At 40.2% G+C, this 17,207-nt stretch overlaps 1 long non-coding RNA gene across 1 annotated transcript; it reads right to left on the bottom strand.

Moving 5' to 3' along the window:
- Positions 1 to 10,822: 10,822 nt before the first annotated feature.
- LOC138788287 (uncharacterized) lies at positions 10,823 to 16,878 on the bottom strand. The gene is made up of 3 exons (XR_011362570.1): positions 16,822 to 16,878; positions 11,810 to 11,918; positions 10,823 to 10,987 (listed from the first exon to the last, which is right to left on the bottom strand). It is a non-coding gene; the product is annotated as an uncharacterized lncRNA (long non-coding RNA).
- Positions 16,879 to 17,207: the final 329 nt, after the last annotated feature.

The raw sequence follows: 17,207 nt of genomic DNA, 5'->3' as shown, positions 1-17,207 counted from the left end.
ATGAACAGGGGGTTAAGAAAGGAATGTTGAGATGCATATCTGTCCAGTATGCACAAAAGGCTAAAGGTTCACATACACCTTTAATAACTAACAACCAAATGATTGTTCATCATCTTCCCCAATAAACTCCTGTTCTTCCTATACACAGGAATGTCTGGCACGACTGAGTATTTCTGTGCTCTGTATTGGGAAGGTTAAGCCACAGACAGACCGCTTATCTCTCCCAGAACAAAGAAGCCAGGCAGTGATTTTCAATCATTCCTGACACCTATCTCTGCCAACATCATTTGTGGATAGTCGTGTGGATCTTATCCTGGCGGATGAACTTACCGCAAGCCAGGTGACCTTAAGCCCCATCCCAGATGAGTAGTTCAGCTACAATATCAGGAGTCAGTAAAAATTTTACTGATTTCAGTAATAATAATAATAACAATAATAATTACAGATGAGTAAATTGCTCATCTAAATAAAGCGAAGCACTTAGTTTCATCTGTGCTCTGCTCATTAAGTCGCCGGCCTCTCGGCACTGCTCCGCTCCCTGCCGCTCCAATCTGGGTGTCTGGGAAAAGCTGAATCCCATCTTGGGATATTGGGAGAAGTTTTCCAGCATAGGATGCAGCTTTTTCCAGCATCCTGGGAGGAGTGGCAGGGAGCGGAGCAGCGCTGAAAGGCCGTTAGCTTGCAGAACAAATGAAGCGCTTTGCTTCATTTAGATGAACAATTTGCTCATCTCTAATAATAATAATAATAATAATAATAATAATAATAATAATAATATTATTATTAATTATTATAGTACATTAAAAGGTTGAAGGTGTGTGTTATGTGGTGTTTGATTGTTTGTTTGTTTGTTGTAAACTGCCGTAGGACTATATACTTGTCAATATGGATGACATATCTGCTTTAATTTATGTGCAACAAGAGAAATGTTCTATAAAAGATATTATGGCCTACAAAAAAACGTTGAAAAAGAGCTTTCATTGTATAGGCAGATTTTATGTAGGTTGCAGCATGGTTTGCTGTGTTCAGCTTTGTAGAGCACGAGAAGAAAAATGCCTCTACCATTGAGCTTCAAATTATGTGTTTATTGTGCGGTTTTCAGAACTTGGTGGAAAGCTGAATAAACAGATGAATGTCCCATGGATATTTTGTCCTTGTTTAGTTACTTTGTTACTGAGGTGAACTAGCTCTAATTTAATGCTGAGGTTTATTTCCAGCACATTACAATGATTCTTTTTTTCCCTTGAGGGTCTTATGTATTTTTGCTTGTTCTAGTGTAACATAACCAGCTCAGGGTTTTGTTCCTCTATTTTAAATTCTTCTATTTTATTTCCTTTCCTTTACGAGAGTTTTTACATCACTTTAATTCAGCTAAATTTTTATATTTGATCGTAAGCATAGATGTGACTTAAAGCAGTATTGTGTTCAGCTACCAACCCCCAAACTGCAGGTACCGTCCGTCTGCTGGGCTGAAGTCCTTCCCTTGATTTGGCGAAAAAACTATCTTTAATTAGCAGCATCTCAATCAAGTACTAAGTCTATGAGGCGTGGAGTAGGGCTTCCGTGCCCTAGGCCTTCTATGCCTCTCCATCATCTATATCCTCCTCATCATTTGTAATGCTTTGGACGCTACAGTGCATGTGTGAGTAGATGAAGACGAGTAGAACTAGTTGCTGGGACCGGTACAAATAACGAGGAGGGAGAAGAAGAAGGGAATAGAGGCATAACAGACACACTTTATGGACTCAGCTATTGACTCAGCTGCTGCGGAATAAAGATCATTTTGCCAAACCAAGGCACGGGGCACAGGGCTTTTTTCCTTGCATGATTAAATTGAGTTTTTATAAGTACTATTTTGGGGTACACACAGCTTTATTACCACTTTCTCTGATGGTTTACATGCTGTGGTAATACTTGCCCGTGGAATTAGCCTGAATTGAAGGTTTTTTGAGGTACACACAGCTTTAAAGGGGTAGTGCGGCGCTAAGCAGTTATTCACAAAATAACACACATTACAAAGTTATACAACTTTGTAATGTATGTTATGTATGTGAATGGCCCCCTTCCCTGTGTTTCCCCCCACCCACGCTAGACCTGGAAGTGTGGTGCATTATATTTACCGCATCTCGTGTCGACCCCCGTCCGCCATCTTGGGACAATGACATAGTCTTCGGAGGGCTGGCCGAACCGCTCCATCCATCCCTCATGCCGGCCACCCTCTGCCGCGTCATAACTGGGCTCAGCAGTGATTGGCTGAGGACAGTTATGCTCATCCAATCGCGGCTGCGCTGCTGATGATGCGGCAGATGGGGGCCGGCATGGGGGACGGATGGAGCGGTTCGGCCAGCCCTCCGAAGACTACGTCATTGTCCCAAGATGGCGGATGGGGGTCGACACGAGATGCGGTGAGTATAATGCACCACACTTCCGAGTCTAGCGTGGGTGGGGGGGAACACTGGGAAGGGGGCCATTTACATACATAACATACATTACAAAGTTGTATAACTTTGTAATGTGTGTTATTTTGTGAATACTTGCTTAACGCCGCACTACCCCTTTAATACCACTTTTGTTCTGTACTTTTTGGCAGGTGCCATGACCAAATAATTAGGACAAAGGAATTGCTCTCTGATGGTTTACATGCTGTGGTCATAATTGCCTATTGAATTGACCTGAAAAGCAGATATAGGGAGAGAAAGGATTAGCAGAGAACAGGTTTTTCTTTAATTCTTTGGGGCTTTTTATAACTGAGATGTTATACCTACTCTTTTACTATAGGTCGTTTTACAAATTGACAATCTACTGTATTATGTCAGTATTGAGAACAACAAGGAAAGGATAAAATAGCTGTGTTAACCCATGTGTTCATTTTACAGTTTCCTTCTATGGATTCCTCTAGATGGAGCTGCTACCCTATATGACCATCCACATCCAGCCCCTATTTGATTTAAGCATCTACCTGTGTTCCATCCGGCAGATAATATTTCAAATGTGTAAACAACAGTAAAAACTGTATATTTTAGGCGTAAGACCTCATCTAGTACAGTTTCTGATGCAATTTATATTGGTCCCTTGAATAGGACTGTGGATCTGCTGCAGTGGTGAAGTCGTAATATTTCTTTTATTGTAACATTATTCCTCACCCATAAAATACACTTGCAGAAAAGTGTTCCCTCGCATGTAGAAGAGACTCATACATAATGCATTAGCATCATTTTAAAGCTACACTGTATCATAACCACAAGAAAAAAAATTAAGTATTTTACCTCTTTTGGCTGCTAGTAATAAAAAAAATAAGGAAAGTGCTGTCTACAATTTAGCAAAGTTGTTATGGCATTCATTGATAGTATAATAAAATAGATAGCAATGTTATAAAAGACAAAAACATTTCATTAACTGATGGTTCGTAAATATTGGCAATTTGGTTTTAACTGCAAGCAAGTACAACAGTGTCTATACATCTAGTATGTAGATGATAGATAGATAGATAGATAGATAGATAGATAGATAGATAGATAGATAGATAGATAGATAGATGATAGTAGCAATGTGTATATGGTGTGTGTATATATTGTCCATATGATGTGCATTTAGGTGTATATATGGCATGGATTAACAAAATGCTTTTAACCTTCATGAGGAAGTTTTTCTTTTTACTAACCAGATAATATACTGAATAACCACTTTCTCAGAGACTCCCGTCTAGCAGCTCATTGGACTTTCTTTGTTGCAGTAATTCATTGTGGTATGGATTCCACTAGGTGTTGCAGACCCATGCAGACCGAATTGATTTTTTCAGTAGCCTCAAATTAAGTTGAGGTTCTGACTATCTGACTAACTTGAATCTGTTCTACTTCACCCCAGAACTGTGCTATAGGCAGTATTAGACTGGGTTAGGTCAGTTCATTGGGTTAGGTCAGGGCAAGCAAATATCTCTGTGTCTACTGCAGGTTTTTTTTTTTTTCCTTTTTTTTTTTCAATACAAACATTTATAATGGATGTGGTGACAGTTATATGGATCCCATTTATGTTCAGTAATATGTTATTGTACATGTATTTCCTGCCAGGTGTCCTCCACTGTGTGCTGCCTGAGTGTCATCCAGTCTGGAAAGAGGGGGGGGAGGGAATTCAGCACAGCAGCCTGCAGAGGTCAAAACAGTGTAATGAGCAGAAAACTGACCCTACAGAGCTGTGTTTCCTGTCCCCTCCTCCTCTGTGTGCCCCCTACCTCCTTCCTCTGTGTTTCCTGTCCCCCCTCATCGGTGTGTCCTGTACCCCCTTCCTCTTTGTTTCCTGTCCCCCCTTCTCTGTGTTTTCTGTCCCTTCTCCTCTGTATGTCCTGTACGCCCCTCCTCTGTGTGTCCTCTACCCCCTTCCTCTGTGTTTCCTGTCCCCCTCATCGTGTCTCCTATCCCCCCTCCTCTGTGTTTCCTGTACCCACTTCCTCTGTGTTTCATGTACCCCCTTCCTCTGTGTGTCCTGTACCCCCTTCCTCTGTGTTTCCTGTCCCCTCTCCTTTGTGTTTCCCGTCCCCCTCCTCTGTGTGTCCTGTACCCCCCCTACTCTGTGTTTCCTATCCCCCCTCCTCTGTATGTCCTGTAGGCCCCTCCTCTGTGTGTCCTGTACCCCCCTACTCTGTGTTTCCTGCCCCCCCTACTCTGCATATTCTGTACACCCTTCCTCTGTGGGTCCTGCACGCCCTCCCCTGCATCATCAGATCTGTCTTCTGAGTTTCTGACCCTCCAGAGCCTCCCAGGACCTGTGTAGCCAGTAGACAGATCAAAAACAGAAGGTATGATGTTGGGCTATGTTCACACTACGTATTAGACCGGCCGTTCCGTGACCCCGGCCGGGTCATGGAACGGCCGGTCTCTGGCTGTTCTAAATACATTTTAGAAAGCATGAAGTGTTCCGGGCTGGAAAAGCGCTTTCCCATGATGCCCGGAACACATCCAATCAGCAGGGATCTTGCAATAGCCCACCCCCTGTGTGACGTCGGTATTGCTTTAAGAGGAGCGGTCACATGACCGCACGACACAATCTGCAGAGAGGAAGGAGACTGTTAGCAGTGCACAGAGCTCGTCAGTGACAAAACGCTGCTGCTGTATGCTGCTGTACTGACTACTGAGAAGATATTGTACAAAAGCAAAGACCAAAAGATTATTATGAAAGCAGAGAGGAGAAACATATAGTGATTGAGAGAGAAAAATAGAGAGGGTGAAAGATAGATTAGGCATTAGAGAGCAAAGGGTGCACAGAACAAAAACGTGCTATACAGATATATAAGTACTATACTGTCACCCTTGCAAGAATGTATATGACATAGGTGTTATCTTGAGGCACAAATACTGTATACCTCGTGCATGTGTGTAGAATAAAACTCTAAAAAAAAGTGCTCTACAAATATCCATTCCAAGTACAATAGTTGGATACTTGTGAGAGTGTATATGGCATACATGTTGTTATCCTAAGACACAAATATACCTTGTGCATGTGTGTAGAATAAAACTCTAAAAAAAAGTGCTATACAGATATTCCAAGTACAATAGTTGGATCCTTGTGAGAGTGTATATGACATATGTATATGTGCATGTGTGCATGTGTGTAAAATAAAACTCTAAAAAAAGTGCTCTACAGATATGCAAGTGCTATAGTGGCACCATTGCGCCTCCAATGCATTGCTCCACTGACCTCCAATGACTACTGCTTCTCCTTCACTGCATTTGTGACCTTTTTCCTGCATAGACCCTGTAATGGTGAATTTCCTGCATAGACCCTGTAATGGTGAGTTTCCTGCATAGACCCTGTAATGGTGAGTTTCCTGCATAGACCCTGTAATGGTGAATTTCCTGCATAGACCCTGTAATGGTGAATATTGAAGTCTAAAAAGAAATTGACTTTGAGATATTGAAAAGATAATGATGATACTGACATGTAGAGCCCTAAATTCAACCAAATACACTACCACCATATCATACAGATGCTTTAAACTATAAAATCCAAAGAAATCCGAAATTCGGTCGAACCAAACTTTTTTAAAAAATCCGGAAGTCCGGTCGGAACAAACTTTTGAAAAGTTCCCTCATCTCTAATAATGAGAGGTGGTACAATAAAAGGGAAGGAGGTTCCACTATCAACTATACACACTAATGTACCAGACTGCACAGACAGACTGCTATAAAAGAGAGATGTTCAGAATACAGTGTTATTAGGGCGTTTACCATACACAGCAAAAATGAAGCTATGGGAAGTGGTCTAGAGCACACAGCTCTAGTCACAGAGCATGGTCTAGACTACACAACCAGACACTGTATTATAGGAGGCACTCCCGTACACAGCAAGAATGGTGCTATGGGAAGTGGTCTACAGCTCTAGTCACAGAGAACGGTCTAGACTATACAACCAGACACTGTATAATAGGAGGCACTCCCGTACACAGCAAGATTGGTGCTATGGGAAGTGGTCTATAGCTCTAGTCACAGAGAACGGTCTAGATTATACAATCAGACACTGTTTTATAGGAGGCACTCCAGGACACAGCAAGAATGGTGCTATGGGAAGTGGTCTACAGCTCTAGTAATAGAGCACAGTCTAGACAATACAACCAGACAATGTATTATAGGAGGCACTCCCGTACACAGCAAGAATGGTGCTATGGGAAGTGGTCTACAGCTCTAGTCATAGAGCACCGTACACAGCAAGATTGGTGCTATGGGAAGTGGTCTACAGCTCTAGTCATAGAGCACGGTCTAGACTATACAACCAGACACTGTATTATAGGAGGCACTCCCGTACACAGCAAGATTGGTGCTATGGGAAGTGGTCTACAGCTCTAGTCACAGAGAACGGTCTAGACTACACAACCAGACACTGTATTATAGGAGGCACTCCCGTACACAACAAGAATGGTGCTATGGGAAGTGGTCTACAGCTCTAGTCATAGAGCACCGTACACAGCAAGAATGGTGCTATGGGAAGTGGTCTACAGCTCTAGTCATAGAGCACGGTCTAGACTATACAACCAGACACTGTATGATAGGAGGCACTCCAGGACACAGCAAGAATGGTGCTATGGGAAGTGGTCTACAGCTCTAGTCATAGAGCACAGTCTAGACTATACAAACAGACACTGTATGATAGGAGGCACTCCAGGACACAGCAAGAATGGTGCTATGGGAAGTGGTCTACAGCTTTTGTCTTAGAGCACAGTCTAGACTATACAAACAGACACTGTATTATAGAAAGCAATGCAGTACAAACAGACTGCTTTCTATTTCCATGACTTTAAAAGGAAATAAATGAATAATTTACATGCATACAGTTTAGTTATGTTTTTCCATTGGACCATTCTATATACAGTACTGCTTACTTCACCTTTAAGACCCTTTCAAAGTTTATCTGTATTGGCTGATACAGGCTTCATATACAAATAGAAATATATTCTCTTCCCAGTAGTAATTATGGTGCTAAATAAGTCGAGAAAGCTTTCAGATGCCACTGACTGTGTGAATGGATTGAAAACTATTTTTATAAGAACATTTCAACTTCTTTATATAGGAGGGAAAAGTTGGACTTTAAACAATGCTATTGCTTGACGACTATAATACGTTGTTTAGCATGCAAATCGTATAATTTCAGCTTCTTAAAACTGTAGAATTTACACAACCTATTTTTGTATTCTTTAGTCTCTAACAAGTATAAATGGGAATTGAGGAATAATCAGTAATGGTTATCTGCCTTCCTATTTAAAAACAATAATGATGCTCAGTCATCCTGAACAAGGCCTTTAATTAATCATTGTAGTTATTCAGGTTAAAGTCCCAGTGTTAACCTCAGTGATGCAAAGCCACAATATGAACTAAAATGCCATTTTTATAAACTCCATACAATAGAAAAAATACCTTTAAAGAACCATGTTGCCTTTACAATACCATATTTTAGAGGGGCAATTGCAAGTTCTTCTTTAATTTATATTTCTCTAATTCGTTACTGTCTTCTGTCTTAGAATAGTTTATTTTTTTTTTTTATTTATACTTTTGACCCCATGACAAATCAAGAGCTAATCTATGAACAATAAAATTAGAAAATTCCTCCATGCCTCCTGCCATATAGAAATGTGGCAACAGGTTTCAGTCTTTTAATCTGCTTTTAGTTTCCCTTTACATAAAGCAAAAGGCAGTAATTATTAGGGTCAAAATGTATTTAAAAAACTGAATGATGTAACCATACCTATTTATATAGATGTTATGGCCACTTAAAACACACACACACACACACACACACACACACACGGCCCTTGTTGCCGATTTACAACACAGTCGTGATTAATAGAAAAGTTATATTGCACAGTCAGAGGGAATCCCAGTCGGAGTGTTTACACATAGGGGGACATTTATTATAAGGCTAAAATACCTTTTTTAGGCGCAGAGGGGCCCAATCTGCGTAAAAATATTCACAAATGGCTCAGTGCGCATGGGATTTATGTAGACACAGTGTGCCTCTACATAAATCCTCTGAGCTCTGGACCTGCGGGGACATTTGTAAGCTCGGCGTAAAAAATGACCCCCATAGTATACACTCTGGCTGGGATCCCTAGTAGCCATTTATGTTGAATCAGCATCCGTGTGCGCTGCATCCCAATTCAAAATAAATGAAGTTCATACTGCAGTACCGGATGGGATGAACTACACTGACGCTGGCTGTTCTGTGACTCAGCCGGGTCACAGAACTGCGGGTGTCTCATGTAGTGTACGTTTAGACCTATGTCTGACCGCCTTCTGCCCTGCAGTTGCAAGCTACCCATCCTGCTTGGGTGGTATGAGTCCCAGTCGTCGGTTATCTGAGCGTAGCAAGATGCGCAAGTTTTCCCAGTCAACCTGCACTGTGCACTAGGATATGTAGCCCTTTTAAATACCGGTAGCTTTGCCCTACTGGGGTGAGCTCTTCTTGCTTCAGGAGTCTGCACTGCACTCTTTAGGTTTCCTGGCATGGGCTAGGATATTCCTTGGTGGCTGCTTTCCTCTACTGTTAGCTTAGCTCTGCATAGTTAAAGTAACTGCTTGTACAAAGATTAAAGTCTTTTGCTGTATCTGCCCCTGATTACTGTCAGGGGTCCTTGCGAAATCATCTCTCTCACTGAGAAAACTGACTAGACTTACTTCACTTCCTCCACCACTGTAACACCTCCTACAGGGGTACTATCTAGACCTACACACAACACATGACATATAGCACATGACATAAATACATTCAACCCATGACCTTCAGCTGTGCATAGAAAGATATATAAAAAAAACAGTGACACCCAGTGGGGAAACTAAATACTTCATCCACCACTTTGCCTGAGTGCACAATTTATTGGGTGCACGTACACAACACTCATGGTGGGACACCACATCTGCATCCAAGGAAGGTCCAATGTTCTGGTTTCCCAGAAGCATCAGGTTACCAGGATAACCAGGAGATGATATCAGACAAGGCAGCCTTTTCAACCTCTTCTGTAGGACACTGCCTGGTCTCTGTTTAGGGGATTGCTATTTGAGGATATTGCACTACTTGCAAAATTGAATAACTTTTTTCATTTTTTTGTTATTCTAATTGTTAGAGATTGTTTCATGCAAATAATACAATAAAGACCCTTCAATAAAGAACTTTAAAGATTGGTCAGTAGAACAGCACTCCTAGCAAAGGATTCAGCTTTCCTGGTTGAAGATATCCCTTACACGGTATTGAATGCAGAACCTCCACAAAGAACCTGCAGCTTCTGCCTATGTGACAATTCCATCGTGCTTTACTGAGTGTTGTACCTTGATTTGCACAACTATTGTAGGTGAATGCATTTTATATGTATATGGTTTACATTGCAACACTCTAAAAAAGTACTACACTAGGAGCATATGTCTTTGTTTTTTAGTTTGTCAAAGACTTTCCTGGTCCATCTAGTCTCCCCTTGATAGATATATGATAAATATACTTTTCTAGATGCTTGTCTAGCTATCTTGCATTACTGAGATTAGAGCAGTAACATTTCAATCACAAAGGTCTTTGTTAAGCATGGGACTACTGCCCTGAGTGAACGGATCTGCCCCGCTCACCCCTCCTAATGAATATTCATCTTGCACTCTGCAGTGATGAACGTTGGAGTGATTTCACTGAAGAGGGAACCCTCAATATTCATGAGGAGGAGTGGACCGGCGGGCGGATCGGTGCACTCTGGGTGATAGTCCCGCCTCCAGTGCACCAAATTGCTTTGTTTACATATTAATTAAAGTAAACATTTGGGCACTGAAGATGAAGAAAACTACCTTCGTTCTCAGTGTTCTGTGTGCTATGGAAACACAACAGAAAGTTAAAGAGTTTTGACCTGCTGTTAGTTTCCCTTCAAGAAATTTTGATAGCAATCTGTATGGAATAGAGAAATATATCCAGCTGTTCCTCCTGGATTAGAAATGAATGTGATGATTTTAGTGGTAGACACTGACAAGTTCATTGTACTTTTCTGTATGCTCCAGGCATGTCATCTGATAAAACACTTTCAATAATTTTAATGTACTACATGATCTTTTTGAAGCTGTGAAATAATGCTGATTTCTGCCACCTCCCACGGGCTGAGTATTTAGTATTATACAATAAGAACAGTTGTTTTGACTTCTCCCATACTTTAATCTATGATAGACAGTGATATTCTTGATGAGCCTGAATACACAGCCCCCCTTCAGAATATTCTATATTTCTGCATATATTTGACCTAAAACTACATCATAATTTCAAACAAGTCCTAAATGTAAATAAAGAGAACCAAATAAAAATGTTATAAAAAATGTTAGACTTGGTAGTTTATTTATTGAGGAAAATCCAATACACATATGTTATGTCCTCGCCTGTTCAGACTTCTGCCCTAGCCAGGCTTTTTGATGCTTTAGTGATGGACAGTTGCCTTCTCCACTTATCTCCACTTATGTCAGAAAAAAAGTGGAGTGTACAAAATCTATGGTGAAAAAAATTATATAATGGTGTTAAAAAGATCAGAAAGGCAAGACAAAATTAATAATAAAAAAGGTAGGATAGGAACTGTACTCATGTTCTCTGGAAATAAACAAAATTCTTAAAACTTAAAGTGATACTGTCACCCCTTTTACACTCACTTCATTTAATCTGTTAACAGTGTCAACAAGGTGATGCTTTATGGCAGTTAGGTCCCATTTCCCAGCTGGGGAGAGGGTCCAACTGCCATGAAGCTCCACCTAGGTGACACTGTCCCCTGAAGAACTCAGGGTACAAACACACTGGGCTTATCCGCAGCGGATTTCTTGTTGCAAATTGGCCAAGCGGGACATGCCGAGAGCCCCCAAGCAAGCCAGAGTTGGGAGAAAGTGATGTATACGCTCCAGCGGCGGGGGATTAATGGGGTGGGCTGCTGACATACTCGTAGCAGGATGTACAGTTCAGGGCAGCGGTCCACAGCAAGTCTCACTGCAATTTTGCAGCGAGAAATCCACTGCGGATAAGCCCAGTGTGTTTGTACCCTAAAGCAATATCAGAGCAGAAAGAGGTCGCAGACAAGTTTAATACAGGTATATATCGAATGTGCAGCATTGAAGTGGATGGTGCAGTGAACTGCATATAGAGTAAGGGGATAACAATATCACTTTAAGACATTGGATACATTTGATTGTAGATTTATAAGCTCATTCCAAAACTCCTGTTACTGCATTTTTAGGCATGGCTACTCTGATTAGACTGGCTTCAGACCAGTGTAATATAGATATATTTTTGTATGTCTGTATTATTGCTGCAAGTCCTGGCCCACCTGAAAGCAGATCCTTATGATGCTTTCAGTTCAGAATATTCGACCCATAGTCACTTGGGATATGGATGCAATAATGTGGCTGTAGCATGCTTTTTGGAAACCAGCCAAACTAAAAAAAAAATATCTGCTGTTATAGCATCTAACTAATTTCACGGTCTGAACACTTAGAGCCCAAATAATCAAAACTGTTGATGTGTTTTTATGACATATCCAAAAGTTTTTTCTTCTCTTTTTTTTAAGATACTGTATGCTTTAAACTTTTTCTCTACAATTTTATATATATATATATATATATATATATATATATATATATATATATGACTACGCTGCTACACAGTTACATAGCTCTGCTACATATTTGCCTACACAGCTACATAGTTTATAACATACAGTATTTATATACAGTAAGTACTTAGCAACATAGTTACCTAACTCTGGTATACAGTTACATTTTTATACAGCTGTCTTTTTATCTTTTAAATTACATTGCTGAATAAAACTGAATATCTTTACTATTTGGTCCCTATGGCCACATCTAAAAATGGAATCATCCAAGTTTAATTAAAAGAACTCTCAGGGCTAACTGATACATTGTGATGTAAAAAGTACAGGGACAGGTACATGACATATATCTATCAACACTGAGTTACAAAAGTTAAAGGCAACCTGTCATCTTTTTCATGTTGTTGGAACCACAGGACATTGGGGTCTTCCCTGGTGGCTTCTGTTTGCACCAAATAAAGATCTATCAATCAAGGCTAGTGGGGCAAGCAGGGGCCACCATGGACTGCCCCAATCACTCATGGTTTAGGCAGCATGAAAGTGGCCTGTCCACTCTACTGACAGGTAGACTTTTTTTTAGTAAATACTTTAATTTCCAATAAAATAACCATTCTGGAAAAATATGATTTAATTTAACACTGACAGTTATACAGTAGATTTTCTTGTAAATAGGGTGTTTTCTTACACACTCTAATATTATTAGCACTGACTGAATTATTTTGGACTCTGTAGGGGGGACACTTCAGTTTTGTTTTTATTTTTTTTTCCTTTCACAAAAATAAAAAAAATAGACTAAAAAGTCAGGATAGTGTACATAAAAAAGTCATCTGCATACAACAACATGCTTACATATCTGCATGTTTGAGTCTTTTGCACATTTTTGTTTTGTTGTGCTTTTTGATGTCATAGAGGTACTTGGTCCTTCAGCTTTTTTTTGGAACTATTTGATTTGGCATCAATTTTCTCTAAAAAGTAAAGCAAAAGGAAATGTCACAGGATTTCATCAGAGATTTTGCATACTCGGAGGGGTAGAAGAGGTGTCTCTGTCATCTCAATAGAGCTTGATTTTTATAAAAATCTGGGCCCTAATTCCTTTTTATCCCAGGTTGCTTCCTGTGAAGACTGTATCTCCTTTGCTTTTACTTGTGGATTTGCAAAACATTAACCTATTTCTAAAGCTTTAAAGTCCTCATAAAATGCTAAAAGGAACTTGGTTGGGAAATAAAATATTCTTTCCTACATGTCTTGAACTCAGTGCCTTTATAGTTGCTTTGGTGCTTGAGGTTAAAATCTATTTTTTCTTATGTTTCTCTGGGGAAAATCAAGCTTAGATTAAAAATTTAATTTTAAGAATATAAAAATTTGAAGTGTCCAAAGGTTATACAGTACACCTAGGTGTTTCACATTTCCCTGGAACAACTGCCAATTGGTTACGTGGGGTATTGCGGGTCATTCCCATTTAAATGAACAGCAGCAGAAAATAGTTACATTTGTGATGACAAGGCTGCCTATGAAATAGTATGATTTTGTTAACCAAGCCATAGAATGAAATGCATGGAGATAGAACACCCAACAGCCAGTCATTGAAGTGCTGATCTTGAGAGATGCACTGACCTGCTCACTCCAGTGGTAATGCTAGGCAAAAAGTGTTTTTCCAGACAATCAAGTGAATGGGTCAGAGCTGCAATACCAGAAGAAACTGCACTTATGACAGCTGTTTAACTCCTATGTCCATAATAAGTTTGACAGTAACTGAGAGACTATTCAAAAATACCTTTATAGGCTAGTTTCACATGTACTGCATCACTGCAAGTCACACTCCAACTCCATTTTCTGAATTTTATCAGGGACCAACTCCGACTTCATAAATTGCCAATCAGACACCAGGAAAGTAATTTATCAAACTGGTGTAAAATAAATCTGGCCCAGCAGCTTCAGTGTAATGTCCTACATGAAAGATATACAGCAGATTCTCCTGTGTGTGCAGTGGATGCAGCCAGTCTCCAGCCACCATGTCCAGAACAACTCAAAACTAGACTAGATGCTGCTGACAATCTTCTATGTTTCTAGCTAAATATTTACCATACACAAAGAGACACTGCTAATAGCACACACAATAGCACACACATCCTGCTGTAGCCATAGCGCACACACACACAAACACACACAGCCTGCTTTAGCCATAGCATGCACTTGCACACACACATATACACAAACACAGCCTACTGCAGCCATAGCAAACACACACACACACACAGCCTGCTGTAGCCATAGCACACATACACAGCCTGCTGCAGCCATAGCGCACGCACACACACAGCCTGCTGCAGCCATAGCACAAACATCCTGCTGCAGCCATAGCGCACACACACACACACACACACACACACACACACACACAGCCTGCTGCAGCCATAGCAAACACACACACAGCCTGTGGACCCAGTTCAGAAACAAACTGCTAAATAGTGACCATTAAACTTTTCCCCAACCACCCTTATCTAATAGGGGCAGTGCTTTATTACTAATTTATTATTCAATTATAAAATTGTGATTTTTTTAAAAAAAAGTTGGCGTTGGAGTTGGAACAATTTTTCTGACTCCAACTCCACAGCCCTGCTTTAAATGAGCTAATACATTACCTGCCCATGCTGCTGTCTGCTTCTTTGGCTCCTGGGTCACTGACATCCCACTCACCCAAGCAGCCCGGCAAAAAAGCCCAGCATCCAATTAAGTAGGCAGTGGCTACATTCTCGCAGTGGAATTAAAATCCAGAGCCATAGTCTATAACTGTACTAAGCATCCCAGTGGAAACTCGCATTGTGAAATCCGCTGCCACGTGGTACATGATAAACTAGCCTTAAAGTGTTTTCTGTCCTTAGAAGAAAGTTTAAAATTTTCTCCCAAAAACAGCATCACTTGTGTTCATGGTAACATATTTAAATGAATGGCAAATCAAGACATAGCCCATGGTCAAAAATTTCAAAAACAAACATTTTTTTTTCAATTACCACTTTAAATTTATCAAAACACATTGAAGAAAAAAATGTCCATGGATGAAACAGCAGCCGATCTGCTCATCTAAGCATAAAATAATCTCTTATAAATAAACACATGAATATATTGTATAAACATTACGAAATCATTCATTTATTCCCAGCAACCATTGTGTATTGGGAGTACTTGATCCCTGGTGATAAATGAATTTCACAGCCTGCATTTTTATTTTTTTTTATTTTTTTTTTCTTTCCTGGAGAACAGTTTTGATGTGTTTACTGATTAGTTCATTCTTCTTTATCAAACTAATTATGAACTATATTAGGCAGAAAGAAAAAAGTTAGCGTAATAAATTCCTGCACCTGGCAGCCGTCTTCCTCCCAATGCACAGTCTTGTTGATTAGGCATCAATTTATTAAAATATGTATTCCTGGCTTTCATTTAAATGTTTATTATACCCTCCATTAACTACAAAAATGCCTCAAGATCATCTTACCATACTAGCCACCACCCCCCATCAAATTTGCTGATAGCTAACCTAGAGCTAAAGGAAACCACCAAAAAATTAAAATAAATGATTTTTCACGTTGTGTTTGCATTTGCTTCTTATAGGCACATTGTAAAAAGATTTGTGTTCCTTGTATTTACAGTTACAGTACTCATTTTGTGACAATAAGGTAATGATTTCTATAGCATGGTGTGTTGTTTGGGCTGGCAAGTAAGTGGCAACAAAATTAAAGAAGCACTCTCCCCAAATACTTTATAGCCCCACAGTTGCCGGATGGCATGTATATTGACTTGCAATGAGCCCTTTCCTGCAGCACGCCTTCCTTCTGGTGGTACGATGCTATTCAAATCCCGATGGCGCTGATGTCAACGCTCTTCTGACGCTCTTACTTCCACTGTATTTTTGAAGACCAGGAGTCAAGGTCTACAATACATCTCTATGAAAGCATTTTCAAAGAGTTGCATTGAAGACTGTGACTTCCAGCCTCCTTAGCTGCAGGACAGCAGCATGTGTAAACATGTGTGACCACAGTCCTAATTTTACTGGAAACTACTACACAATCAGTGAAGTTGCAACACCTGCTTCTTTCACTGGTCAGGGGGGTTGAATCACTCAGGGGGGTGGAAGACAAGATCCAGCCAAGCCTCCTGTGACATCACGCCCTGACCTTCATCATCAGTCTGTGCTCAGCAAACAAATGGAATCTCTGTCTCCTGAGGGGGATAGCAGAGGGAGCAGGAGACAAAGTGGATGGGCACAGAGGCCAGTTATCATCACTTCCTGGATGTCAATCAACTACAGTTCAGCAGAACCGCATACAAACCTTAATACATTATTTGGAGATTTCTATGTAACTTTCAATGTACTTTTTAATAAAAAATAAAAAAAAATTTCTTTAAGTCTATCTATCCTATATTTCTGCTACTGTCTAGTGATTCCCAGTAAAAAGAGAAAAGACCTCAGACTCATGTAATTCAAACAAAGTGAATTTACAAATTTACAAACACTTATTTACACATGTTTTTTTGATGGTTTTGATGGTTATGGTTCTTGTGGCACAAAAAAAAGGTGTCACTATGGCTTAAATATTTCAGAAAATATAGTGATATCAGGGTAATATATATAAGTAAAGAATCAGTTTAACAGTCCTACTTGCTTCAGTAGGCTCATCTACCTCACACAGGTACATAGTTATCTCATACTTCTTACCATCTGACAATCTTACCATCTGACAATTTTGTTTCTCCCCTAGACCCTATTATAAAAGACTATGGGGGAGATTTATCAAACATGGTGTAAAGTGAAACTGGCCCAGTTGCCCCTAGCAACCAATCAGATTGCACCTTTCATTCCTCACAGACTCTTTGGAAAATGAAAGGTGGAATCTGATTGGCTGCTGCACTGTAGTTGATTGACATCCAGGAAGTGATGATAACTGGCCTATGTACCCATCCACTTTGTCTCCTGCTCCCTCTGCTATCCCCCTCAGGAGACAGAGATTCCATTTGTTTGCTGAGCACAGACTGATGATGAAGGTCTCGAGATCTATGCTCAGAAATGGTGGTGGTGAGTGGTGGGGGATATTATTCCTACTCCCACGAACTCCACTTT

This window comes from Dendropsophus ebraccatus, chromosome 4 (assembly GCF_027789765.1).
Source record: "Dendropsophus ebraccatus isolate aDenEbr1 chromosome 4, aDenEbr1.pat, whole genome shotgun sequence".
NCBI classification, from domain to species: domain Eukaryota; kingdom Metazoa; phylum Chordata; class Amphibia; order Anura; family Hylidae; genus Dendropsophus; species Dendropsophus ebraccatus.
The sequence above is the reverse complement of the archived record's forward strand: the minus strand, read 5'-3'. Positions and strand labels throughout refer to the sequence as shown.